This window comes from Onychomys torridus, chromosome 12, assembly GCF_903995425.1.
Source record: "Onychomys torridus chromosome 12, mOncTor1.1, whole genome shotgun sequence".
NCBI lineage: Eukaryota > Metazoa > Chordata > Mammalia > Rodentia > Cricetidae > Onychomys > Onychomys torridus.
In genome coordinates, this window is record NC_050454.1 from 71,191,368 (window position 1) to 71,218,923 (window position 27,556).

At 46.5% G+C, this 27,556-nt stretch overlaps 1 protein-coding gene across 4 annotated transcripts in view; it reads right to left on the reverse strand.

The window, feature by feature from the left end:
• The window catches only part of Cldn14 (claudin 14), an 87,788-nt gene that overhangs the window by 25,401 nt on the left and 34,831 nt on the right, over positions 1–27,556 (reverse strand). The window contains exon 2 of one of the 4 annotated variants that reach the window (XM_036204193.1): positions 9,223–9,378. The exons of 2 other annotated variants lie outside the window; for them this stretch is intronic. The gene's annotated coding sequence lies outside the window, so the exon portion shown is untranslated. Of the gene's footprint in view, positions 1–1,801; positions 1,940–9,222; positions 9,379–27,556 lie in introns of all 4 variants that reach the window. One more of the 4 variants, XM_036204190.1, reaches the window with a different exon arrangement.

A 27,556-nucleotide genomic window follows, 5' to 3' on the forward strand; every position in this document is an offset into this window, starting at 1 on the left:
GGGTGTGTTCTAAGGGGCAGTTTTGAGCCACAGCTGTGGGCCTTGCCCCGAAGAGGCAAGGGAAGAGCATACTACTGCATGTCAAAAGCTAGTTTCTATGCAGCTCAAGTTTCCTTCATGGAAATGATGGAGGAGGCCCAGGACAAAGTTTAGCAAGCTGTGGGGGTGGGAAGGGGATGGTTTTTGTATCAAAAGCAGCGTTGTAAAGGCCAGAGGGGTAACTGGGAAGATCTGAAGGTGAGGATCAGGGGAAGAAGCCAGGACAGAGCTTAGGAGACCCGAAGAACCACAAGCACCCTTCCTGACTCTCATGCACTGTCCGGGTCATGTCCCATCAGATGTGCTGGGCAGCTCCAGAGAGCTCCGGTGGGACGGGGCAGGGGCGGACACAGAGCTCTCCCCTGCAAGAACAGCTGAGCGTTTGGGCCTCCCCATGCACTTGAAAAGAAGACACATCTTTCAGTCAGGGTGGTCCAGCTGAGTGGTCCAAACCAGTAGTGAGAGGAGATGGGATATTCTTGTCCCATAGTCACCCCCAGGGGGGTGGGGAGGGGCCAGGGAAGAAATGTAGCATCTGGAAGCACCTGGAGTCAGGAGGTAGACCCTTGCCCAGTCCACGAGCAGAGCCTTGTCTGGCAGGTGGGTGAGATTAGCTGTGGGGCTTTTGTTTTGCTGAGTGGAGGCACAAATTCTTGCCAGAAATGTATTCTCTGGAGACTATGGGGAGGCTGCAGCTACCTGCCCTGGGGCCTTTCTTCCTGCTGAGCCCTCCTTTTATTTATTTAGAGAACTGGGCCTTTCATCTAAGTAAACATTGAACAAATATTTAAAAACCGCCGGTTTAGACAATGTCACAGAATTACCTTGCTTCAACATGGCCCCAGGCATGGCTGCTATTCCTTCCTTTCTTTCCTGCCTTTCCATGGCTAAGCAGGCGAGGGCTCCTACTTTAAAGGTGGGACAGCTACCCCCTGCACACAGTGGGCACTTCCAGATGTCAGCCACCTATGGGAGCCCCCACAAGGGGGAGCCAAGCTGGCGAATGTACCCTGGGATTGGAAAGTGAGAAAGACCATTTGTCTGTTTGGGGTAGAATTGGGAGAAGAACAGACGTATGGATTGTGCTGACCGCAGGGACGCTGTGTCGAGGCCCAGGGGGAATAGTTTCAGCCTCAGAGTGAAGAGGAATCATGGGTAAGCATCTCTTGAGGAGCTCTCATGAGGGAATGTGAGTGGCAGAAGGGAGGTAGGTATTGTTTAACCAACCAGTGCAGTCCACACACAGAAAACTCCTGCTCGCTGAAAACGCCCCCAAGGCAGTGTTTTTAAACACACACCTTTCAAACCCAAACTCTGTTTCCTGGCCACCTACACCTCCTGTCAAGCCCCCAAAGATCTTGAGGGGGAAGCTTGTACCCTGCTGCCAACTGGGCACATCTTCTGGGCCTCCCTGGGATGTCTGTGCTCTGCCAGGGGAAGGTATAGGAACACCTAGAACCTCATTTTATCCAGGGTTCAGCTGGGTTCAGTTGGGTTCTTGGCCCCCTCGTTCTCAAATGTGCCAACCGTGGCTCTATGTCAAACAAACCTAGGGCTCTGGGGACAGTCTCCCACCAGACCGGAAATACCAGAGAGGCAGAGGGAGCCGCCTTCAGAGGGAACCCAGCTCGCTATTTTCTTTCTTTTTGGCCATTTCAGCTTTGAGTAGAAACTGGGATAAGAATTATAATGATACATGTTTATGGACTTTAAGTAATTAATCCCTCGGAGTCCTCTTCTGAGGGAAAAGCTTGCTACCCACCTCATACATCAGGCAAGCAAGAGGCCGTATGGCTTGGCGGGGTTGGGTGGTCGCTGGTGTCAGTAGAAAAGTGGAGAGTGTGGCTTTAACAGTCTTCGGCTTCTTGGCCCTTGTCCAGATGGCTGGCCCATGCAGCCCCTAGAAAAGTGATACACGAGAAGCTGAAAAGGACCAGACCATAAACTCCCAGGAACAGTTGCCTTTAGTTAGGAGGTTGGGGTTTTGTGGCCCTGTCTGGGACTCTTCTCTTTGAGGTACAGGCTTGGAGAGGACAGAGGCCACCACACCAGGAGCTCACCCACCGCTCATCGACAGTTGCCGTATTCTGTAAAGACATTCCTTGGAAGGAAGCTCCAGGGGACTGAATCCTAGAGTGCATGGCCTTGTGTCCAATACAGGGGAATAGTTATTCAAACATCCACAGTCTCATGGCCACGAGTTACAGCGACAAGGCTTTCTTGATAACACTGATCATGTTGTCTCCAACCTGCTTAAACACATTATTTTCTTTTTTTCTTTCTTTCTTTCTTTCTTTCTTTCTTTCTTTCTTTCTTTCTTTCTTTCTTTCTTTCTTTTGCAGGGGGGGTGGTTCGAGACAGGGTTTCTCTGTGTAGCTTTGCGCCTTTCCTGGAACTCACTCTGTAGCCCAGGCTGGCCTCGAACTCACAGAGATCCACCTGGCTCTGCCTCCTCAGTGCTGGGATTCAAGGCGTGCGCCACCTCTGCCTGGCTCTTATTTTTAATTTTTTTTTAAAAAAAATTTACTTGTGAGGAGCTTGTAGACATTTATATTTTAACGTTGATGATGCTGAACACTGAAATTAAACTGTATGTTTAATTTTCCTCAGAGACTGTGTTGCCAGACCAGCCCTTTCTTTAACTTGGCGGGACAGCAAGGTGTGAGGCACATGGTGGCTCATGCGTCAAGCGGCTCTTTGTTGAAAAGGGGTCCACAGCCTGGTCCTAAGCAAGCCATCAGATGAAAGCACGCAAACACCGGTAAAGTGAATAAATTAATGAAGCCAGCCAGCTGAGATCCTTCAGGCTCCACCATTCCCACCTCTGCCTTCCTGTTCTAGCTGCTCCACGGCCATGGCTACGCTGACTTCCTCCGGAGGTCCTGGGAAGAAAGAACTTTCTAGAGACTCATATGCAGTCTTCACGCTTCCCAAGCTACCTGTGGTGCCTTAAGTAGGTGATAACCACGTTCTCACTTGATCCTGTCTCATCTGTCTGCAGTGGTACTTTTCTGGACAGACTTGAGAGGGCTGATGGGATGCAGAGGAGAGAAGAGAAACCACGCTCTTCAACAGCTGTGTCGAGGTAGGGGAGATGTTCGGAGAGGACCCTCCACGGCCAGTGGGTGGAGACACTAAAGCTTCAGGTCAGTAAAAGGGGTCCAGGTTGGACCCCCAACAAGAATGGCTTATATTTGGAAGCTCTACCTTGTTGTCTCACTGAGGGCTCCACCCGAGTCCACCCTGAACATTTACCTAATCTCAATCCCTCGCTTCCTTGTGTCATTGTCCATCTTACACATGTGGGTGCCCTGGCTCCCCAATTAAGCTGTAAACGTCTTGGTAGTCCAGAAGATAATTCTCACAATCGACATTAATTAAAACAACGGATTTCAAAGTCCTGTATACTATCGGCTGAGAGATACAGACTAATTTTAGCCTCTTTTCCATACCTTGATCTCCTCCCACCATGCCCGTTTCCTCTCATCTGGAGCATCCTTCCTGACGTGGGGGCATCTGGAAGCCATGTGTTTCTTTTCTTTGCTCCTCCATGTGGTCATTTTTTTTTTTTTTTTTTTTTTTTTTATGACTGCAGGAAGCTGGGTAGATTTGGAAGTACAAGGAACCACACCAAGACCTGAGATGACCATCCTCATTGTTATCAGCAGGATGGAATGACAGCATCTGCTTGGAGAGAGAGGCTGCCCCTCGAAGCTCACCCAGTCATGAAATCAGTTGGTCTGTTTGGGCTGATAGCCTCATATTGAAGCAATTTCTCCCAACCAAAGGGTCTACAATAGGTTCAGTCATCATCTACTTGATGTAGTTTTGACTGCCTGGAGAAACCTGGCAAGGATTAGGAAGAGTGTGTCTGGCATATGGCTCTGTCCCAACTCAACAGTCTGTGAACACTATTAGTAACCCTTGAAACTGATCTCTGGGAAGTGCTAGCTGTTAATGACTCTGCCCAGATGCTCCTGTGGGGAGATAACAGGGAGCTTCATAAGTAGCCAATGTTCTAAGTGGAGGGCTTGCCCAGGGGATGGAGACGGGGTGCCCTGCTGAACCCAGGACCGTTGTTAAAGGAAGACTAGAGATGAAGCACTTTGCTTGGTTCAGAGTTGACTTGTGTCTCTGCTGAAACACAGAGTGGCAAAGAGGAAGCTGAGGGTGCTGAGGCCCCTCAGCTGCCCATGCACAGGACTCCAGCAGAGGCAACCAGGGATGGAGCAACAGCTACATGTGGTCAGGGGGAGGCAATCTTTGCTTCCGTAAAGGCTAGTTTGTAGGACAATACTGCCTGAGAGCACGTGGAGACAGAAAGATTGCTCCCAGTGGTTCTATTCTAAGTAGGGAATTATTGACATTGACATGATTATTGACATCTTGGCCGTTATTGACCAACTAGTTAAAATAAATGGCAATGGAGTATCCACGTGATGGAATAATATTCAGGCATTCAGATGAACGAGGCAAATGGCCCAGGCAGCTAAGAGTGCTTGCAGAGAACCCAGGCAGCTCACGACATCCCGGAACTCCAGTCCAGGGACCTGGTGCCCTTTCTGGCCTCTGAGAGCATCTGCATACATGTGATGTACTCACATGCAGACCCTGCTCCCATAAGTCAAAACCAGATCCTTAAAATGGTTGAAGTACAGAGGCCTGGAAGATGGCTCAGCCTTTGAGAGCACTGGGTGCTCTTCCAGAGGATCCAGGCTTGACGCCTAGTACCCATACAGCAGCTCACAACTGTCCACAACTACAGTCCCAGGGGATTCAGCACCCTCTTCTGGCCTCTGTGAGCGCCAGGTATACAGTTGCACAGACATATATACATGCAGGCAAAATACCCCTTATACATAAAATAAAATAAGCAAATCTAATTGAAAAATGAATTAAACAATAAATGAAGTCTATTTGTAGTGCTGATTTAGCTGGGAGAAGGCAAGTAGCAGGACAAGATGCCGCGTGTAAAGATTAAAACACATTAAAGCATATGCACACGTATGACCATACATGTCTCTACACAGATTCATTAAGGGAAGAGCCAGAGCTCCTCCTGGGAGGTGACTCAAATGACCTTCCTATGAGAAGAGAGTCAGCCTCCATCCTAAGGACAGTCACCTATCTTCCTAGGCGCAGGAGGCACAGCCACTCTCCTGGGGAGCACATGAGACAATGTAAGCAGGCCCCTGGATCCTGAGAGAGTCAGCTGGAGGTTTGGCAGGCACTACCCTGGGCAGATCCACGGCCTCTCCTAGCTGCGGGTTTAGAGTGTTGGTAGAGCAGAGCCCAGACCTAGCTGTGAGGCTCTGTCCCTGAAGGAATCCCCAAATCCACCAGGAGCCCTGAAGACTTTCACTGTTTTGTTTTGGTTTGCTCGTTTTTGAGACAGGGTCTCACTGTGTATTCCTGGCTGGCCTGGAACTCTCTATATAGACCAGGCTGGCCTTGAACGCACAGAGACCCACTTGCCTCTGCCTCCATAGTGCTGCGACTAAAGGCGTGTTGGAATAATAAGCTCTGGCCACCAAATGTTTTTTTTAAATTATGAGAGAAACCCAGCAGATCAGAAGCACCTCTGGATTCAGAAGGCTTTGAACTAAGATGGCTTCTACTGGTATGTTGGATTTGGGGACCTGAAGGGAGAGCAGGGAGATGATGTCTTATTGGAGTTGCCTGTGTGTGAGAGGGGAGGAGGCAGAAGGGTGGGAAGAGGTAGGAGAGAAGGGAAGAGAAAAGAGGGAGATGGTTCCTTGGGCAAGGAGAGGAAGGCTGGTGTCCACCAGGGCTCTGCATTCCTGCCCTCACACAGAGGCATCTGTTTCCACCACTGGTCTTGCCTCCAATTTGAAATTGATCACCTTGCTTGCTTCTCAGAATGGAGTCAAAGGAGGCACTGCTCCAATGTCAACCTCCTTGCCACTGTAGGCGTACAAAGCCCAGGCTGGTCTTTCAGACTGGGATCTGAGGAAGTCAAAGGCAGTCAGCATGCTGTGACAGGGCTTTAGGGGCCTCAAATCCTCAACCCAAATCTCAAGCTTATACCCCTTATCAAAAGCAAGCAAACACACTAACTCCTGTAAATGGAGTCTTTTTTCTGTCCTGCTTGGTCCTACTGCTGCTACCAAATAATCACTCAGAGGCTTGTATTAATTATAAATGCTTGGCTGGTAGCTCATGAGACTCTTAATCACAGGTTTTATGTGGAAATTTCAGCTACATGTTGGAACATAATATGTAATCGCAAGTTTCTGTCCTGCCAGTAACTCCCAAATATCCAGCAGCTACTTCCCAAATAATTGACTTGGAGGCTTAATATTATTTATAAATGTTTGGCCGATAGCTCAGGCTTATTACTAGCTAGCGCCTACACTTAAGTTAGCCACCTGGCTCGGTACCTTTCTCAGTATGACTTTGTCATCTTGCTTCCTCTGCGTCTGGCTGATGACTCCTGACTCCGCCCTCTTTCCCATCATTCTCTGTTTGGCTTTTCTGCCTAACTTCCTGTCCAGCTACTGCCCTGTCAGCTTTTTATTAGCCAGTGAGAGTAATACATATTCATAGTGTGGAAAAGGATGTGGGGGTGTAGGGAAACTAGAATCTTCGACACCATTGATAGGAAAGTCAAATGGCACAGTCATTGTGGAAAAGAGCTAGAGATTACTAAAAAAAAATTAAATAAATAAAAATTCAAAATAAAAACCATGCATAGGATTGCCTGCAGACCCACCAGTTCCCTGCTAGGTGAGATATAAAGCAAGAGTGCAGACTTGCACACCAGTGTCCCTGGCAGTATTCTTAGTACTTACGAGTGGGGACAACTCAAATACCCATCAATGGATAAATGACAGTCTTATTCAACCTAAAAAGTGACAAAGTTCTGATACACAGGCCAAGGGGGATGAGCTAGGATGGCGATCGCTAATCTCAGTTGTCAACTTTACACACTTGTGTTGAGGAAACCGCAACTGAAGAATCGCCTCCATCAGATTGGCCTGTGGACACATCTATGGAACATTTTCTTGATGGCAATTGAGCCCAGCCCACCATGGGCAGTGCCATCTCCAGGCAGGTGGTACTGGGCTGTGTGAGAAGGGTAGCTGAGAAAGTCAGGGGAGTAAGCCAGTAAGCAGTGTTCCTCTGCTTCAGTTCCTGTTTCCAGGTTCTTCCCTTGACTTCTCTCCATGGTGGACTGTAACCTGTACAATAAAGAAACCCTATCCTCCCCCACGTTGCTTTTGAGAGTGTCTGATCACAGAAACAGACAGCAAACTAGGGCAATGATATTGTGCCAAGTGAAATAAGCAAGACTTCCATGACAGACACTCATGGACTCGGGTAGAGAGAGGAACGGTTCAGCAAATGCCACAGTGAAACTCATTAGTATGTATTATGTACAATTAGTATATGCTAATAAAATAAATCTTCAAAATTGCTTGGCACAGTATTGCACGCCTTTAATCCCAGCACTTGGGAGGCTGAGGCAGGAGGGTCACAAGTCACAGGGCGAAGCTTCTGTTTGGCATGATAAAGTTTTGACAGTGGGTAATGATAATAGTTGTCCAGCGGCATTGGTGTATATTTATCGCCGCTGAACTGTACACTTTAAATGACTAAAATAGTAAATGTAAACACTTATTTTTTCTTACTTAAAAAATTGTGGTATGAATAACACAAATACTGAGATACTAAAATGTGCCCAGTTTTTAAAAAAATTGTTTCGCTGTTTAGATTTATTTATTTTTATGGGTGCATGTGTTTTGCCTACATAGCAGTGCACTATGTGCGTGTCAGAAGAGGGCATCAGGTCCCCCAGAACTGTGGGTGGTGTGCCGTGTGGGTGCCGGGAGCTGAACTCTGGTCCTCTGCAAGAGCAGCCAGTGAGCCCTTTCTGTAGTCACATTCTGTTGGTTTGTTTTATGGTGTTTGTTTGTTTATGACACAGTCTCTCAGAGCCCGGGCTGGCCACAAACTTATGACAATCTTCCTGCCCCAGCCTCCTAAGTGCTGGAATTACAAGCATGAACTACCACACTGGGCATCTTTACTGTTACCGCTGGGCTGGGCTGGGCTCCTGTCCCACTCCCAATTAATGCCCATGGCACCCTAAAACCTCTCCTACCATTTCTGCAAGGAGGTTTCCATTTAGGGGCAAATACAAGCACGCTCAGGAAGCTTGTGTGTTGCATTTATCTTTTAAAGGTTCAAACTCACTTTCATCCATTCCTATAAAATCCTGTGAGCATAGCTTTGACACAGCAGCAGAGCCAGCTGTGTAGAAACATCTCCTGACATGTCGTTTATGTGGTAAACATTACTTACTGAAACTTTGGGCGGGTGGTGTCTGACTTCCATGTTTGTGGACAGGAGGATAAACCACTGCTGGATGTTGTCTGTGGTTCTGCTTCAACACAGAAGCTCCTCTCTCCTTCCCATGTCAAACATCTGGATCGCTTTAACTACAGAGCACCTTGACGGGTTATCTGGAGCTTTTCCTTCCTTGGCGTTCACAGCCATCCAAATACACGAATTTTATAAATTTGAACTTGTAAAACAAAATGTTACCAATAAAGTGCTACATCTGTTGCAAACGTTGGGCTCTCTACCAGATTGGAGCTGCAGAGAGTTTCTGCTGGTCAAACAGGTGGTTGAAAAGGCCCTGTGTCTGTTCAATCCCCGCTTGATTCAGTTCAGCAGGGACTTCATCCACTGCTGACTGTATGTCCGGACGCACACAGAGCTCATGGGGGATGGATGGGTGAGAGAGCTCCTTCTGATTGGCCATGTCCTGAGAGTGACTTTATCTATCTATCTATCTATCTATCTATTTATTTATTTTGAGACAGGATCTCACTAGCCCAGTCTGGCCTAGAACTTATGATCCTGTCTCAACGTCCTGAGTGTACAGGCATGCAATACTGTGCCTGGCAGTTGTTAAGGTTTTTTTTTTTTTTTTATTAACGTGTATTGATTATACGTAACTATGGGTTTATGACGGTATCTTTGTGTGTGTATATAATGTATTTTGGTCATATTCTCCCTGTAACCTTCTATACTGTCCTCCACCCACTCCAGCTGAACCTATTCTCTCCCAGACACGGCCCTTGGTAGTAGCTTAGGTCCAGATATCACCGTGGCCTCGGGTGGCAGTGCAGGCCTCTCCCATCAGGCTTTCCTCACCTCCTTCTCGTCTCCAGTTCCACCTCTCTTCACAGTGCACAATCTGCTCAGCTTCTCTTCCTCTCCCGTCTCTCCACCACGTACTTGCCCATCGTAGCGCCCACCCCAGCTGGACCTCTGCAGCCTCGAGGACTTACGATCTTAACACAACATAATCTGCAAAGAAGATACTCCAGGTTGAAGTCCCATGGACAAGAATGGGAGGTAAGCCTGGCGGGTCCCTGTGTGGGCATACAATTCAGCTTCCACGGGGTGGAGACTCCAGGCGTCTACACAATCAGCCAGGAACTACAACAACAGTAAAGGAGGCTCTTTCTAAGGCTGGTCCAGCCCCACTGAGCAGGCGCTCATGGGTACCCAGAGAGGCCCTTCTGAGGGCCTGACAGGAACCAACCCTTCATCTTGGTAGCTCTCTGTCATTGGTCTAAGTGAGCTGTGGAAGCACACCTTCCTCTCAGCTCCCGTGGATGTGGGCTCCCTGAAGTCAGAGCTCTTCACATGGAGCATGCTCCAGCCTCAACAGCTTTTGGCTTTAGCGTATGAACTGTGCAGAGCACACTGCCCAGTGGCAGTGGCTTCTGGGAAATCCAGACTTTCTCAAAAAGAAGTTGCCACTTCAGAAAGGAAGAAAAAGGTACTTGGTAGTAAAGATTACAAAATTTGGCTATGGCTGCAGACATTTCTAAAATTGGAGGCTGCTTGGTAGAGATCAGCTTTGTTTCTTAAACCAGTGGACTGTTCCCCATGGGGTAGTCAAGAGGTTGTCCTGGGAGGGGACTGGGAGGAGTGGGTATTTGATAAAGGCTGTGTGTCCCCCTTTCCTGGGCTCACATGTGCAGGGGAGTTAAGTACCCCATCAAATATCCATTCAGGCCCATAATACACATACCATCCCGTAACTGGAGCCACACAGACTTCTGCTGAACATTCCCATGGCAGAAACACAGATTTTTCACCACATTCCAAGAAAATCTTAAAATAATGTCCTGTAGACAGATTGGATTTTCCCCCCAAGGAAATGATATTCTACACACCAGAGACCCATCTGCGTGGGCAGATGTCTCAGGAGCCACGAGAGAGGCCCAGGCTGGTGGGTCACTGTGCACATGGGGACCTGGGACAAGAGGGTCAGTGGGCAGATGTCTCAGGAGCCACGAGAGAGGCCCAGGATGGTGGGTCACTGTGCACATGGGGACCTGGGACAAGAGGGTCAGGGAGGGTGCTCTTATCTCAGTTCCTAGTTTCCTGACTCAAAGAGTAACCAAGGAAATGGCGACATTGTGATTTCCTACCCAGAAATCAAGGGACAGAGTGGTGTTCTGTGGAAGGCCAGAAGACTGACAGGATGCTCTCAGGGGTTAGAAGTTTTAACACTTGATTTTAGCCAAAAGGCTGAGAATTGTTGGCTTTAGCTGTACCACACCACCAGACAACCCCACTGAGTTATCTTAAGCAGCTTAGTTATGACTGACCTCATCCATTTACCTATTTTTGTTGTTGTTGTTATTTTGAAGACAGAGTCTCATATATCTCAGGCTGGTCTTGAACTTGCTTTGTGGCCAATGCTGGCTTTGAAATCCTGGTCTCTTACCTCTAAGTCCCAAGTGCTAGGATTACAAGCATGTGCCACCACATGCCTGGTTTTATGTTATATGGGCTTGAACCCAGGGCTTCTCGAATGCTAGGCAAGCACTACGCACCAAACCATGTCCCCTTCCCAAAGTTTAAACATTGAGGCCTGCATCCCCACACAGAACTGTTGTGGAATATTACTTTAAGATGTGTTACATTTGTTTATGCTGTGGAATATTTGTATAATGCTGCAAAGATGTGCTGCATTCTTTATTTACATTTGTTTAACTCTGTGAAGCTGTGTTACTTTGCCGTCTAAAACACCTCATGATCTAATAAAGAGCTGAACAGCCAATGGCAAGGCAGGAGAAAGGATAGGTGGGGCTGGTGGGCAGAGAGAATAAATAGGAGGAGAAAAAGAGAGAAGGAAAGATCTAGGAGCGAGAGAAGGAGGAGGACTCCAGGGGCTAGCCGCCTAGCTACACAGCAAGCCACAGAGCAAGAAGTCAAGAAAAGTATATAGAAATAGAAAAAGATAAAAGCCCAGAGGCAAAAGGTAGACAGGATAATTTAAGTTAAGAAAAGAAGGCTAGAAACAAACCAAGCTAAGGCTGGGCATTTATAAGAAAGAATAAGCCTCCGTGTATTTATCTGGAAGCTGAGCAGCAGACCCCGGCCCCCCAAAGAGTCAAAGAGGATAAAACAACAACATAGAACTCTTGGAACTTCTCATTGCAGATTAAACAGGTTTCCGTGTTGGATAAGAGTAGCTTCTTTGGTACCACTGTTACGATAAAAATCTCTCTCTCCATGCCCAATATTATCAGGGCCATCACTCTCCATGTACAACTAGGCTGACCTTTCCTTTCTGGGACCTACATTCTACTTTATGTGATAATACATGTTTACACTCTGGAAGACTTGATGTCTGCCTCAAAATAAATGTGGATCAAGGACTTGAAGAGATGGCTCAGGTGTGTGGAGCACTTGTTGCTCTTCCGGAGACCTGGCATCCAAGTGAAGGCTTACAGATGTCTATAACTCCAGTTCCAAGGGACCTGACACCTCTTCTCACCTCCCTGGACACTAGGTGTGCACATGCTGCACATACACACATGCAGGCAAAATACTTGTAAACATAACATAAAAATTAAAAATCTCAACAAAATCTAACAATACAGACCACAAGAGAGGATAACTGTCGTGCAAATTGTGTTTCTTGCCTAGACGCTAATTTTTTTCTCATCCTCACTGTCTTTGGGAGACAGTGAGGGGTCCCCAGTATGGGCTGAGGGCTTACAAACATACTCAGCAAAGCCTGCCTGGGTACCAGCACAGCCAAGTTCCTGCACTCCCATGCTCATGTCTCAGGACCCTGTGATATATGGTGCCTTCCAGAGAACAGGATGCAGATGCGTGGGGGAGAGTAACCGGAGAGCCATGCAAGAAGATATGTCTGTCTGCCCCTGGAGTTCAACACATAAATTAAAAACCACAAATTCAAATATGAAGGAAATATTGACATTTCTCTTCCCCCCCCAACTTTGGCTTTTCCCCCGTTCAAGGTTAAGTTTGAAAGTAGTGCAGGGTTTTTCTCCTTCAGAACAACTTCCTCTTGCTCCGTCTTAATCACCCACCTGGTCTAGCAACCAGCATAGCAGCATGCCTGTCTTAGAGACACTGTCAGAAGCAGTGAAAACCCTTGTCTCCAATGCCCTGGCACCAGATAGCTAAATGTGACTATTCACAGTGGTCCTGGGCTTTTCTGGGAGCAGAGGGACTTGGCGAGGGAAAAGAGATCCAGTACACAGAGGTATGCGAGACACTGCAGAGGCCAAAGCTGGGCAGCCAGGTACCCAGCATCAACGGTCTCTTCTGCTTAGCTCTGTCCTACATTGTGTCTCTGCCCCAGGGAGCAGGGAAAGGGGGCTAGACTACAGCTGGAAATCCCATTGGCTTAGAGCTACAGACCTGCCACCATCTTGGGTGTTTTCCTCTGGTTTTGTCCACAGCAAGTGGACAACTCCAAATAATACATTGTCTCTAGCACATCTGTTCTAGGCTTTAAAAAGCCCTGATTCATTCTTCTAGAAATTTCCATCTGAGCACAGAAAAAAAAAGAAGTGTGTGTGTGTGTGTGTGTGTGTGTGTGTGTGTGTGTGAGTGAGAGAGAGAGAGAGAGAGAGAGAGAGAGAGAGAGAGAGAGAGAATTCTTGAGGTACATTGTTTTGGTGAGGGGCTGGAGAGAAGGCTCAGCAGTCAAGAGCACTGGCTGCTCTTCCAGAGGACTAGAGTTCGATTCCCAGTGCCCAAATGACAGCTCACAACTGTCTGTAACTCCAGCCTCAGGAGATCTCTGGCCTCTGTGGACCGCAGACATGCACATGTGCACAGACATACATGCAGTCAGAGCACCCATACACATAGTAATAAATACATGAAAATTGAAAAATAGTTCAGAAATTGTTTTGGTGTCTTGCACTCACTCAAGCCTTTGTAAACAAGGGTTGCATCTGTGAGTGTAAACCTTATTATGAATGTACTCTAGGAAGTAACCGCTACCCCAGACAACCAGTGGAAAGGACATCCTTCTCTTGGCTGCCTGCCTGGCCCCAACGATCTGTGGTCTGACCTCAGCACAGTGAGAACACCACCATCAGTCTCCTGCCTTCTCCTGTCCTGAATTCCACTTCCACATGCAATACTGGGGTACAGGCTACCTCAACACTGAGCAAAACCCAATTGCCCTCTCCCAGCATCAACACTCTCTTCCAGCTCCCAGCCCTTCGATAGTACAAGCTCCTGACCGTGCTTGTTCCCAGTTCTAAACTGCAAGAGGAGAGTCAGCTTTGGTGTAAGCAAGGCTCCCTACTTTGAGCCTGGCAGACAGGGCCTCTTCCACACAGAGCCCGAGAGCTCAGACATTAGGGCAATGAGTGGAATGGCCAACACCTGATAGGCCGGGTCACATGACCAGGACCTGCTGGACCTGCGCCCATTAGGGCAAACACTGCCATCAGTATTTGAATGTGGCCTATAGCAGGGCTGGCAGGAACTTGAGAAGACAGGACAAGGAGTGTGTGGAGAGACCCTACCCATATCCTCTGCACCGGTCACTACACACGGAAGGATGGGACTTGTGGACTGAACACACCTTCATCAGGTAGCGCTGGCTTGTGTTGTGGATGCAAGGCATCCATGCAAGGAGCTCAATACTATGATTCACTTTCAGCTGCTGGGCCACCTTGATTGCCTTTGGCTACCGGGGTCTGGCTACCTAGTTGGGCCTTAGGTTACCCAGAACGAGGTGCTCTGTGAAATACACCAGTCATTGACATCCAGATAATGAACACCAAGGCTGGCCTACCTGGGCACGGTAGGCTAAGCCAGCCAGGTACCAGTCAGTACTGGCTCCTCATTTGGGGGTCTCATCCTGTGATGAGACAGAAGGTTAAAACAAGGCTCTGAGGTCAGGGATATGTAGCCATGCTGGCAGTCAGAATGGGGGTGTCAGCCACTGAGGTTCTGGGGCAGGAGAGGCTCTTCCTGGAGAAGTTGAATATCAAGAGCCTTATGTTGATTTTTTGTTGTTGTTGTTTTTTTGAGACAGGATGGCCTCGCTTCATTTTTGTTGTTGTGATAGGATACCCTGGCAAAGTGACTTAGTGGAGAAAGGGCTTATTTTGCCTTAGAATTCTAGGTTACAGTCCTTTACAGCAAGAAAGTCAAGCTTGCAGGAGCCCCACCCAGCCAGTCACACACAGCACATTCACATCAGGAGCAGAGGGAAGTGCCTTCTGCGACACTAAGGCCAGGGTGCCGCCCACCTTCAAGCCGGTCTTCACAGATCAATTAGGGAAATCGAGACAGTCCTCCGTAAAGGTGCTCACCTGGTGCAGATGATCCTTCATGGGGACTCTCAGGTTATAGGCTGTATCAACACAAAACCACTGGGCAGGCTCTTTACTATGTGGCCCAGGTGGACTTGGGACTTGCCATCTTCCTGTCTCAGCTCCCTGAGTGCTGGGATTACAGATGTATCACCCCCGATGTCCAGGGGGACAGGATGAAGAGGGTTTTGGGGTCAGGAAAGGGAAGGCTGCGGAGACAATTTAGAAAACACTGAGGAATCTGATGGAGATGGCGGAGCTGGTGACAGTGGGGCGCAGGCTGGGGTGGCGAGAGGGGCCAGATGGGACTTTCTGGAAACTTGGCCAAGGCTTCAAATGATGACTTCCAGAGCTGGCAGACCACATGCTGGGGAGGCAGGGTGTGCGAGCACAGGTGGGGTGCATGTGTGGGGCGCCTGCAGCAGATACCCTCTGAGTGAGGAGCGAGCCCAGCAGTGTCGGCCTTCACCAGCCATACCACTGTCCTACACACCGAGGCCCCATCGGAAACAGTAGCAAGGAATTGCTGGGGACCCTGACTCCTTAAATCTGCTGCAGGCTCACTCCGGCATCTTTTTTTATTTGTTTGTTGTTTGTTTTTGAGATAGAGTCTTCCTGTAACCCAGGCTTGCCTCAAACTTACTAGGTAGCTGAGGACAACCTTGGATGTGCTGGGATTACAGGTGTGCACCGTTGCACTCAGGCTGGGATTAAGATGTGCATTGCTGCACTAAGGCTAGGATTACAGATGTGCACCACTACACCTGGTTTATGTTGTACCAAGGATGGAACTCAAGGCTCTGTGCATGTAAGGTGAACGCGCCACCAACTGAGCTACACCCTAGCCTGGGCCCTGGAATCTTTAAGGCATAGTCTGCCCCTACCCTGCCCATTGTATTTCACATTGTGAGTCCCCAAAGCATCGCCCTTGGACTTCAGCGATACACCACTGGGAAAGAAGAAAATGGTGTGTTCATTTCAGCCTGTCCAGACTCTCCTTTCTGTCTGTTCCCATCTCAGAGCTGACCCTCACTCAGATGCCCCCAATCTTTGTGGTCTTTGCTCCTGTCCAGAATTGTTGGAAGGACTCAAGAAGGATGTCATCTAACCCAGAGTATGACAGAAATATTTTCAACCTCATTGGATCTCTGGTCATTGTTATGGCATAAAAATGCATGGCTGTGTCCCAGCAAAACTTTAATTACAAAACAAGCAGTAGGCAGGTATGGCAGACTGTCACTGACCCAGAGTTGGGCACTCCCACTTTACAGGTAAAGCAGGAACCCAGAGAAGTAGACTCATTGGATCAACACTGCTTGGTGAATAGAACCAGGCCAGAACCCAGGAGGCCCACCTCTCAATCATAAGGGCTCTCTCTCTCTGCTCGTGTGTGTGTGTGTGTGTGTGTGTGTGTGTGTGTGTGTGTGTGTGTGTATGTGTGTGTTCAGGTACATACACATGCACATGAGTGTTCAGCTAGAGGCCAGAGGTTGATGTTAAGATATCCATCAACTGGTGGTTGATCTAGTCACACAAGCTTCATTGTTCAAAGGTTCTACTCACATAAGTTCTGATTATAGCTCAGTGTCTAGCTGTCTATATATGCTCAGTCTGGAGCATAATTAAGTGAATCTTAATGATGCTCAAAACAGACGGATGTAGAAATATGGTGTATTTCAACCACCCAATATAGAGATATCCTTACCAAAGAGAAAAATGACTGTCTAGAGTTAATGATGTCTCTTAGGCTAAGGAACTAGCTCAGAGGTTAAGAACACTGGCTGCTCAATTATGAGGATCAGTGTTCAAATCCTAGCACCCCTGTTGGACACATAAAATAAATGATATCTTTTTTTAAAAAAAAGAGAAAAATGGTATCTTTTCAATAATTTTAGCTGGAAAATTAAAAGTTATCCACCTGGAGCAAAAGCTAAAACCTTCATCTACATCTAATAGAGTATGAACTGTCAAATCAGTATGAACTTCCAAAGCAGTAACCCATTCACATTCTTCAAACAGGTATTTCCAATCTCCATAGCTCTCTATTGCTTTGATTATTATAGTGTGTACATGTCCATGCTCATATTCCAGAGGCCAGAGGGTTATAATTACATGTCCTGCACTTATGTGTACATGTTCATGCTTGTGTGCCGGAAGCCAGAGGGTGACCCTGGGTGTCTTCCTCAGTCACTCCCCATTTTATTTTTTGAGACAGGATCTCACAATGTACCTGGAGCTCGCTGATTTTGTGGGGACAGGGAACTCCAGGGATCTATCACACCCCACACTCAGGGCTGATATCATGGACATGTTCTGTACCACGGTGCTGGGTGTTTACATGGGTGCTAAGGATTGAACTCAGGTTCTTGTGTTTATATGGCAGGAACCTTCCAGGCTGAGCCGGCTTCCCAGCCTTTTTATTTTCTTTCTCATGAAGCTCCCCCCTCCAGGCAAAGCTGTGCCCTAGAAAAGTCTGTGGAACTTATTAACCCATAAGACCTCTAAGTCCGGCAGGACTGTGAGATGTTTGTGTCTGCACAGAGGTAGAGAAAAATAAAAACAGACGAAGGACTTAATTATTACTATTTTTAAAAGCATGCTCATTTAAATAAACTTTAAGCCCCAAAAGGCAACTACTAACACTTGATATTCATGAGGTTGGCTCAACCATACACAAGAAAAAAATTCCTTTCTGTTGTAATGTAATTAATCTTTTCCATAGGCTTCACCAAGCTAAATAGCAGAGCCTACCTCACTCCTGAAGTGGCCACTCTCAGGGTTTATAAGAATTCATCATCATGGACCCGCCACAGCTGTGAACATAAGGACCAAGAAGCTGACCTCTGGAGACAAGGGTATCCATGGGCAAGACTCTGGTCTGCTCCAAGGACCCCAGGAACACTGAGTTCCCCCAAAATTTCGGTTGACTAAGGGTCTCATACCACTGTTGTTTTCAACTACAGGCACCACGTTTCCTATATAAGACACAAATGCCTCAACAGGGCAAATCAGAGGCTCCGTGATAGATAACACACAAGTGGTCCAGCGCTGTGAAGCTTGGCTGTCCTTCTTGGGTGTGATAATTTCCTGCACACCAACATCCTGTCAGCACGTCAGATTTAAAATATTACACGTGGAGCAGTGAAAAATTGCCAACATCTCACCACCATCTTTTGATTAATGAGTCATTCCGCGGAGATTGGTTGGTTGGTTTGATTCCATTACCTGGAATGACTGATTGCTGTTCTACAAAATACTTAGCTGCAGCGTTGCTCTACTCGAGATAATTTCCATACGCCTTGTGTAGCCACATCCAGAATAATTGGACTTTATTGCCTCCCTTCCATGCATGAACCCAAGTTCCCTGGAGAAAGCAGAACAGCTTGAGATCCGCTGCCTTAGTCTTTCCACACCATGATCACCTGCCACAGTCACAGAAAAGCTCCTACCAGATGGCCAGCCTGCCTTGTAGTGACATTTCCCATTTCCCGTCCATTACTCACCAGTGGAAAATAATGTGACGTGAATTCCCCATTTTGAATAATATGTGGTTCTATCCTTGTGGTTCCTGCACTGCAGATAAGTGAATTATCATGCAGTCATTTCTTAACTCTCTGGGGAGAAAACAGCAAGGCAGTGGGTCACTGTGTTTGGCTGGAAAGGGGAATCGTCACTGTTAAGGCATTTGCCATGACATTTACATTTAATTTCCTAGTTTCTTTTTTTCCCCTTATTACTTATTCTTCCATCACTCAGGAAAAATAAATTTGGCTGCTTAAGACATTTGAGCTCTGGTTTTAAGAATAATTGTCTTTGGACACTGAAATCATGATTATGTCACCTGGAAGTTTCTTTTCCTCTTGTTCTGATGCAGAAAGGAGGTGGTGAACATTAGCTTTCTTTTGTCTTTAAAGGTCCGATTTTCTCTTCCACGTGGACTCAACTGTCTAGTTCTTTTAGAAGCCTTTACTTTTTACTTTAGAAATTTTTAAACATAACTTTAAAAAATTATGTCTTTTTGGGGGTCTCCGTGCATAGGCGCACTGCCTGCACAAAATAGAAGAGGCCACCGGAGCCCCTGGAGCTGGGGTCACAGGCAGCTGTAAGCCACCTAAGGAGGTGGGTACCTGGGAGCCAGATTCAGGTTCCTTTATAACAGCAGTGTGGCCTTCACTGCTGAGCCATCTCTCCAGTCTTAAGAAGCTCTACTGTTCAAAGTCGTGGTTAATACCCTTACGTGTTTGACACTGTTTTTCTATGTCCCTCTTGACCACAGTCTTGGAGGTGACTGGTTTGGGTTATCCAATTGCTTTACTTATTGTTAGAGGCAAATGATTAATAATGACATTATCAAGACAAACACTTGAAACTGCCACCCAGCCAGCCCTTTAGCAGGTGCAGGGTGGTGTGTAAGAGTATGACACTCTTCCCCCATCGGTCACTGCTAGTGTGTGGGGCCAGTGCTGTTCTGATCATCAGGCTCCATGTAACAGAATGAGGAGTCCACGCTCTACTGCCTAGCAGGGTTTGAATCCTCGCTATGATTCCAAGCTGTTCACTCTGTGCACTGGGGAAGCCGGGAGCTAGGAAAACCTTTCTGGAAAGTCTCGTCCCATTCCTTCTCTTCTCAGACAAAAGGCAGCTCTGGTGCTCCACCAGACCTGGGTGTGTAGAGCCCTGCTTGTTCTGTTCTCACAGGAGGACAGCGCTATGGGGCTGGACCAGGTCCCTCCCCAGGCAGCCAGCCTAGAGGAACTGGGGTCTCTCAAGGGCTCCACACAGCAGCACCTGCCCTTGATCTGGAGACAAGCAATTCACCCTAGGCCCCATCCTACATACTGATAAATTGCCTTTTCAGTGAAAGAATGCACATGTTTTGAGGCAGCAGAAGATTCTAGAAGTTGTGGAAAGTTATCAAAGTGGACCAGAAAGTTCCAGAAAGTGCTTCTAGAGAGTTCTAGAAATGGATTCTTTTCTCCTCCATCTCTACCACAGACAGGATGAATTGCAACCTTGCATGACCCTCTGTCTTTTACACAGGGTGATAGACATCACCCCATGTGACCTGCCCCAGAGTGTACCCTGCTAATAACTCAAGCCTTTTATACACTCATTTGGATTCACCCAGACGACTGTTGTGGCTACAAAGAAATGTTTCTTCCTCTGTAGAATCACAAATAATTTGAAGAGAAAGCTGCAGACAAGACATATTAATCATGTTTGAAAGGAGGTATCTCTTTCTACAGAAAGTTTTCTGCATTTAAAATCCCCTTCCCTCGCAGAAACTCTGTGACAGGGCTTCTGGACACACAGAAAGGTGTAGCTGGCCGAGTTTCTTCCCTCCAGTGACAAAGTCAAACCTTTACCTTGTGCCCTTTAGACGACAATGTTCCTCAGCTACCGAGTCTCATCTGAGACAAGAACCACTACAGAAAACTGTCTACGCTATTTTCCTTTAGTTCAGATTTGTATTTCCTAGTTTAAAAAATAGTATGGGGGCTGGAGAGGTGACTTAATGGCTAAGCTCTGTCCTGCTCTGAGGAGGACCTGATTTGGTTTCCAGCAAATACATAGAAGTTCATAATCAATTATCTCTGAACTCCATCCAGCTCCAGGGGACTCGAGGCTGTCTTCAGGCCCAGGGGGTATCCACACATGGCATGCATGTACACACACACACACACACACACACACACACACACACACTATAAAAAAGAAAATATTTTTAAAATTACTCTTACCTTTCTCATTAAATAGGAGATGCAGATATTTTGAATCATTGTTTCCCTATTGTATTTGTTAGTCTGCTCCAGTCCACAGCAGCCAACGTATGAAATAAATGCCACAAAGGAAAGCATTGGGTGCAGAGCAACCACCAACGCATGATTTTAAGATGATGCTGGTATCACTGCATCCATGCCCACCGCCTCTGACACCTGAGCAAGTGATTTCTGGCTGGTGGGTTTTGTGTGGACAATTAATGAGGCTGTTTTTTCCAGGATTTGTGTGTGCATCCCTCTGCATTTTGGTTAAAGATTAAATATCCACATCAGGCTTTTAGCTCAAAGGCAGGTTTTGAAGGGTGTGAAATATTTGCATTAATTTTAACAAAGCAAACCCAGTGGAGCTTGGTTTATTTTTAACAGGGACAGAAGCATTGTGGGAAGCCGGTTCCACAGTTGCGTTTCAGGCAGGCAATGCTCTACAGTGAAGAAGCTGCCTTGAGTCTCCCTAACTAAAGGGGCATATCTGGGCGAGGGAACTCTGATGAGCAGCAATTCCTGAGCTATCGGTCGGCCCACCACAGCTCTGCCTCCACTCTGTACATCCACCATGCAGCAGCAATTTTCTTAGACATCCTCCTGTACACCTTCTTGGGGGCTCCTCGATGTCACAAAGCATCTACGGTGCGCTGGACACAAGGATGCAGCGCAGGGTGGACCAGTAGATAGATGTAAGCGCTAGAAGAGACAAGCGCAGAAGCGAGAAGGCTAGGGGAAGGTCACGTGACACTGGAAGAGCAACCCAGAGGAATCTAGGCATCTTGAGAGGAGTAAGAGGCGGCGAAGGAAATGTCTGATCTGACGGAGGTCGAGGGCAAAACAGTCTTGGGCGTGAGTGGTGGAGAGCAGGGGAGGTGCTGACATTTCAGATGTACCTGGGGAGGGAGGGGCTGTCTGGCTGCGGGTGACCGCTCAATGAAAGAACAGCACACGTAGATAAACTCACAGCCTCCAAGACAGGCCGTCCAGAGAAAAATGAGTCCTAGAACAGACTTTGTTAAAGGGAAGTTTGTGAGAATAATTTGCCTTCAATGAACAAGACTGAAAAATTGGCGGGTACTTTGAGGAAGTAAGTACACAAATCCACATTGTGTGTCTGTGAATACTTTGTTTTGTGTTCTTAGTGGTGCTGGGCCTTTGAACTCAGAGCTCATACATGTTTGGTAAACGTTCTACACTGAAGCCATGTGTCTAGTTCTGTAAATTTACTTTCAAAAGGCTTCTGTGTGTATACCTAGACCAATACTGTCCATAGGATAGGACAGGAGAGGGTTAGGATTGAAGCCCAAAGATTTTCTGTGATGTTTACTTCATATATATGCACATATGTGTGTGTATGTATGTGTGCATAACTATATGTATGAGCTTTTCGGAGCTGAGGATTGACCCAAGGGCCTCTTACATGTTAAGCCCATGCTTTACCACTGGATTACACACTCTCACGTCCTGTAATGTTTAGTTTTACAATCAATTTAAAATTAAGGAGCTTCTATTCTGTGTTATCTAAACAATTAAAATCTAATGTACTTTTCATTTTAACACATGGTACTAAAGCATATTACATTCTGTCTGGGTATGTCTGGGGCTGGCATTTCAAAGTCGGGGGTTTCTGAAGGCCATAGGAGCTCGTGTCCAGCAGCTGAGCATGGCTTCTCATGGTCTTATGCTGGTAAACACAGGAGTGAGTGTATTAACAGTTCATGGGACAGTCATGTGGCACTTTAGTCAACTGGAAAAATGTGATAAAACAACTTCCCAGCTGGTTGCTGAGCCCTGGTTACTCAGAAGGCTGAAGCAGAAGGACCCTGGGAGTCCAGGTGCTGGAGACTGGCCTGGGCAATGAGGTGAGACCACGCCCAACCTCAGCCTCAACCCCACCCCCATCTCAAAAAGGAAAGCAGTTTGTCTCAGAATCCATCACCTCTGAAGAGGGTCTGCTCTGCTATAAATATCACTGGAGTGTGACATGCTACAAAAAGCAGCTGGCTGGCAGTCAAAATATTTATCTTCTCCCCAAAGCTCCCACATGACCCTGGCATTAGTCAGTCTCCTGCATGAAGCCCCAGGAAATACTGTTACTTACTACATCACATGACCTTGGCATTAGTCAGTCCCCTGCATGAAGCCCCAGGAAATACTGTTACTTACTACAGAGAGAGCCAACTGACATGAGAGAGAAGCTAAACTAATATATATGTGTATGTGTATATATATATATATATATATATATATATATATATATATATATATACACATATATATGTATATATATACATACACACACACACACACACACACACACACACACACACATATATATATACTTCTTTGCAGGGCCCGGTAGCACAGGGTAAGAACACCAGCTATTAGGGAGCCTGAGGCAGGAGGATGGCAAATTCAAGGCTAGCCTGGGCTACAGAATGAAATCAAGGCTAGTCAGGACTATAGTGTAAAACCCTATCTCAAAATAAGAGGTAAAAATGGGATTGGAATATATAGTTCACTGGTAAAGCAATTACCCAGCATGTGTGTAGCTATAGGTTTAGTGTCCAGTTTTACACACACAGAGACTCACACACACATACACTCACACATATACATTCTCACACACTCATACACACACACTTGCACACACACACACTCACACACGCAGTCTTAGAAAAGGAAACCTGCAGAAACAATGGAAAGAAAGGTAGAGTCTCTTTAGAAAATATGATGAGAAAGGAAAATTTCCACTAAAGAAAATATTTAACTTATGATCAGAGATACATCTGTCTAGATATAAAAAATGTTTCCCCCTCTTTAAATATCCACAGCTGGTGCTCTAGCCATGTAAAGTTTCTATGTTACCAAATGACTCGGCTTGCAAGATCTGTATGAGAGATTGACATCATGTATCTGCTCCTGGAGTCACCACAGCCTGATCCTGGTTTGTTTTACAAGCATCAAGAGTCTTGACACTTAACATCTACAGAGCTGCCTCTGTGATACCAAGGCATGTAAATTCAGCATGCTCTGTGATTCCAGAGGGCAGCTAGCAGTCTACAGTGAAGCCAGTGGCAAGGCAGCAGGCTCAGCTCGGGAGGGTAGGTGCATCCGGGTGCATCTTTCCTGGGGCAGTGTGGGGGAGCAGCTGGGGTTAGGAGCCAGCTGCACAGACCACAGAACCGTGATGTCATGGGGGGGGGGAGCTCTGGTCATACTCCGGGAAGACGGTGCTTGAGCTGTACTCCTCGGCTGCTGTCCTGTTCTTCTGCTACTGCTGTGATAAAACACTGACCAAAAGCAACTTCCGGGTCACCCTCCATTCCTGAGGGAAGTCAGGGCAGGAACTCAAGCAAGAACTTGGAGCTGAGGTGATGGAGGATGCTGGTTGCTGGATCCCCTCAGGCTCATGCTGAGCTAGCTCTCTTACACAGCTCAGGACCACCTGCCCAGGGAGTGGTGCCGCCCACAGTGGACTGGGCCCTCCTTCATCAATTAGCAATCCCCGAAGATATACCCGCAGGCCAATCTGATCTTGGCAATCTCTCAACCGAGACTCCCTTCTCAGGTGACTCTTGGCTGTGTCAATAACTGTTAAAGCTAACTACTACAGCAGGTACCAAGTGGGGAGACTTTCCGGGTGGTTCTCTCTGTAATCTTCTCGCCCATCCCTGAGGCCCTCTGGAGGCCAGATACTCTCAGAGTGGGGATGCTCCAGCTACTGTGACTGCAGCCACGGAAGAGACAGTTTGTGTGTCCAGACTGGGTGGCAGAGTCTGAAGATGGCAGTGGCACCTGGGGCTTAGTGAAGAACACTTGCCTACTGTGAGTGAGTCCCTCCATTTCCAGCTCAGAAATACACAAAAATAAACAGGGTGTCTATGGGGACCGTGTTCCAACACAGGAAACACTGACAAACGGCAATCAGGCCTCAGGACCAGTTTTACTTCAGTAACTGCACCACGAATTGCTGAATGGTCTTTTAATAAAAAAGAAACCCGGAGACAGATATTGGAGTAGATGCTGAAAAATCAGAGAGACCAAGGAACAAGCCACAGCTACCACCTCTTACCTCACCAACTCCTCAGCCTGAAAAGCCTCTAGTTCCTGTCTCCTCACGCCTTATAGACCTTTCTCTGCCCAGACATTGCACTTTCCTCCTAGTGCTGGGATTAATGGTGTGTGTACTTCCCAAATACTGGGATTAAAGGTGTGAGATCTCAAGTGCTGGGATTATAGGCATGTGACCCCCAAACACTGGGATTAAAGGTATGTGCCACCACTGCCTGGTTCTGTTTCTCTCTTAGACTGAGTCAATCTCATGTAGTCCAGGGTGGCTTTGAACTCACAGAGATCCAGACAGATCTCTGACTCTCTAGTGCTAGGATTAAAGGTGTGTGCCACCACTGCCTGGCTCCTACATTTAATCTGTTTAATCTAGTGGCTTGTTCTGTCCTCTGATCTTCAGTCAAATTCTATTAGGGGGGACACAATGTATCACCACATTTCCCCTTTTTTGTCTAAAATTATAAAACAATGTTATAATTAACATAAGAAAAATATATACAGTAAGTAAAATAAGTATATACAGTCAGGAATTACATTAACAATATCCTGCACATTAATATTTGACAGATTCTGAGAAAATACTCTGTTATTTATTGTGTAAGTCCAAAATGTTGTACCTAATTCATGTTCTATCCTAACTTGCATTACCAACCAAAAACTATCTTTTGATGTCTTTCAAACGTATACACTTAACATCTCTGTAGTGAGTTTCTTTTTTGAATTTGTTAACAAGGAAAACTATAACTATCTAGTCTTCAACTCTCTGGAGACCTGAGAAGGCAACAATATTAACTGAGTAAGCAGGAAATGCAAACAAGCAACTTCCAAAAAATGTGAGAAATGACAGTAACAGCTGGCTGCCCAAGGTTTCTCTGCAATGTTGAGGCATCCATCTTTGGCCTACAGGCTTAGCATATCTGACAGACTTATCTGTGAAGCAGGATTTTCTGAAGGGCCTTCCTACCTTGTCTTAGCAAGGATCAGCAGTCCTTTTTTTGTGTGTGTGTCCTGCTTGTCCATTTGGACAGCACACTGTCAGCAGTTGATGTAAGGGAATTTTCTTGCCCAGTGGCTAATGTGGCACAAAGAAAGTAAACTCCATAAGGAGTTTCTTCTATGCCCATCATCTTCTCTGAAGTAGATTGCTGCTGTCAGGAGCAGACATGTCTCATTGTCATAAAAAACAAAACAAAACAAAACAAAAAAACAAAACTATGTTATTAAAACATCTTAAATGCCATATTCTGTAGATCTCTGAAGTATTTGAAGATGTATTTAAAAGTATTTAAAATGTAACTGTTTGACCTTGAAAACATACCTAACTACAAGTTTGATTGTAATAGGTGACTAACCACTAATCTGAATTTCTTTATTATCCTAATTAGTTGATAATAATAACTTTCAAGGATTAGAAATTTTTATTACATTGTTCAATGAGCTGTATAGGTACAATACCTTGAACAAGAGTAGAAATATATGTACAGTATATTCTAACAAAATTAATTTCAAATTTGTATCAATGTATATAATTTGTATATAATATACAAAGGTCCAATCCAATGTAGAATATTTAAAACTAGTGGTTGCTTTTTAAAATTAGATTCAATAATCTACCTTTTTATCTTATCACATCCATATTCTCCCTTTTTTCTTTTCAGAGTAGATTCAATAATCTACCCTTTTATCCTACCATTTTTCTATATTAGTAACAGAGAAAAGCAGATGCAACTTCATTTACTGGAGTGCAGTGTGAATTCACAAAATACTTCCACTTCTGAGCGGCAGATGCGTCTCCATTGGTGGAGTGCTTGGTTGCCGGGCACCCATGAAGCTCTGAGTTCAATCCCCAGTGCCACATAAACAGGGCGTGGTGGCATGAGTCTGTAATCTTAGCACTCAGTGGGTGGAGGCAGGAGGATCAGAAGTTCAAGGTCATCCTTAGCTACAGAGTGAGTCGGAAGCCAGCCTGGACTGCAGGAGACCCTCTCAAAACACAAAATCGAAAAACAAAACTTCCATTTGACAAATGAAAATGAGTAACTTTGAAGGCACTGTCCTGCTTTCTAGGAATCCTGGGGAGGACCGGGCAGCATCTGGGCACACCAGGCAGTGCATAGGAAGACAGGGAGGGTGACAGACGCCAGTTGCCCCATGAGAGGTGGAACAAGGATGTGAATGTCACAGCTCTGGCAGAAAGCATCCGGTTTTCTCCCGCTGCCAGCAACATCTTCAGCGTGGTGGAGGTGGGCAAACCCACCGGTCCCTTCTGTCTCACAGTCCTTGTACTCAGATAGAATGCCCTGGGAGAAGCTAGCTGGCCACACCACACTGCTATGCCGCTGCCGTGGCACACAGCCCTTGACACAGTGCCGGTCTGTCCTGATCTCTCCCACATCTTACCGCAGAGAACAGTCCCTGAGTCTGCTGCCACCATGGCCAGTTTCCTGTCCTTCCTTCATGAGGACACCTCACTCACACACCTGGGAAAAGCACTGGTCTCAGGCTAAATAAAGGGGTCTTGTCTCAGCCCCTTGTGTTCAGCGTCATGATAGCCTAACTTTCTGATGAGCTAACCCAGCCTTCCCAGCCAGAGAAGTCACCTTCATTCCTACAGTGGCATCATTTATTCATCGCGAGCCAAGGAGGACAACAGGGAGCCATGGGTCTTTCTGTGTAAGCGAGCTGCAGAAGTGTGATTTGTGTAGGATAAAGGGACAGAAGGAAACAGTATACTCTGACCAAAAATGGCGCCATGATTAATTGCATTATATTGTGCTGATTCAACGGGAAATCACTTATCTTTCTGAAGAATGATTTTAGGGCTGAGGACACCTCACAGTTGGTAGAGCGCTGGCCCAGCATACAGGGAGCCCTAGGTCCGATCGCCAGCACCAACTGGGTGTACTGGCAAAGGCCTGTAATCCCAGCACTTGGGAAGCAGGGGCAGAAGGATTAGAGGTTTACAATCATCTTCAGCTGTGTAGGGAGTTGGAGGTCAGCTTGGGATACATAAGATTCCATCTCGAAATTAAGTAA